This window comes from Corvus brachyrhynchos, unplaced genomic scaffold (genome assembly GCF_000691975.1).
Source record: "Corvus brachyrhynchos isolate BGI_N302 unplaced genomic scaffold, ASM69197v1 scaffold58, whole genome shotgun sequence".
Classification (NCBI taxonomy): Eukaryota; Metazoa; Chordata; class Aves; order Passeriformes; family Corvidae; genus Corvus; species Corvus brachyrhynchos.
The window spans coordinates 222548-223965 of record NW_008239539.1 but is presented as its reverse complement, the minus strand read 5'-3'; the positions used below and the strand labels follow the sequence as shown (position 1 = coordinate 223965).

General features: G+C 51.1%; 1 protein-coding gene across 1 annotated transcript in view; it reads left to right on the top strand.

Annotated features, from left to right (window-relative positions):
* The window catches only part of RHBDF1 (rhomboid 5 homolog 1), a 35465-nt gene that overhangs the window by 1166 nt on the left and 32881 nt on the right, over positions 1-1418 (top strand). The window lies entirely within an intron of this gene.

The following is a 1418-nucleotide window of genomic DNA, read 5'->3' as shown; positions in this document are numbered from 1 at the left end:
GCTTGTTTCAGCTGATCCGAGTCCACTCCATCTCCACGCGTTCCCACCCGTCCCTCCCCTGATGCTGGCACCCGTGGTTTGGCAGCGACTTTGGGAGATGATCTGGTGGGAAATATATGGCTTTTTACATGTTAAGGTTAGTTTTCCTGCTGGATCGAGTCCCTGAACTGAGTTCTCACACTGTGCACTGCTGGCACGAAGCAAGGGGATCACGGCAGCCTGACGCGAGCAAGACCAGAGCTTTTGCAGGATTGCACCCTCAGTGCCAAGTCCTTTTGGGCTCCTCAGCAGGCAACCTGTCCTTCCCCCCATCCTGCCACACACATCCCTGCAGTGCCAAAGTGCGCCATGTGGATATTTTGCCCTGTGTTTTTCTCCAGTGTAACTCAGGAGGGGTGAGTGGCAGCACAGATGAGTTTTGTCTGGTGCTCGTCCTAGTGCACGACTCAGTTCTGTGGCTGCTGCTTCTCTTGCAGGTTGGCTTCGTGGTGGGGTGCACGGTGCTGGTCGGGGATGTCTCCAAGCCGGGTCTTGGAGTAAGCAGGAAGTTGTTTCCTTTCTTCCTGTTTTTGTCCCCCTGCCTGCTAATTTCCTCTGGGAAGAAAAGTGCATTCTGCAGAAAAGGGAAAAAATAGTCACACGTAACGGGAAGGGACAAGGCAGCAAAGCTTCTGAATGAAACATAGGATAAGGAAGGAGCACAGGGTGTTAACTGCAGTAACGCTGATAGGGCAGCAAGGACAAATAGCTGCCTGTGTGCTGTTACCACGGGGATAAAAATGGCCCACTTGGGACAAGCTGGGGAGCAGACCCTTGGAAGAACATAATTTCCACTACAGTGTATGGAAGGATGTTGCTCTCCAGCTCTTCTGTCTCAGTGGTGCAGGTTTTGCAGGAGGAAGTGATGACTAGTGTTAGATTGGCTGGTATAGTTGGAAGAAAAAGGTGAATTTTAGATACTTCCTTCAAGCTTTGATTGTTAAATGGACTTTATGAAAGGGCTTGTCTGCCTTTTTTTTAACTCTCAGTTGCTCTAATAACAGCTATCATCCCTCCCTCCTGCTGCATCACTTATGTCCTTAAATCCTCATGGCTACTGCTGCTCAGCCCAGGTCTCCCCTGTCTGTGTGCAGGCTCTTGGGGAGCCTGTGCCATTCCTGAGCTGGGATACTGCCAGCCTTCCAGGAGGTGCTGTGGTTTTGGAGCAGGTCCCCAGCTTTGTCCCGGTCTCTGTGCTCATTGGTCCTGAGTCCCCAGGAAGGCAGCAGCTCTGGCATGTGGACGTGTGTCCGTGCTGCTCCTGCTTCTGTGCGTTCCCATGAAAGGAGGTTGATGCTGGGCAGTGTAAAAGCAACTCCTACAAAACTAGTTCTGCTCTGGGACTTCCCATGACAGGCCTTTTTTTTTTTTTTTTTTTT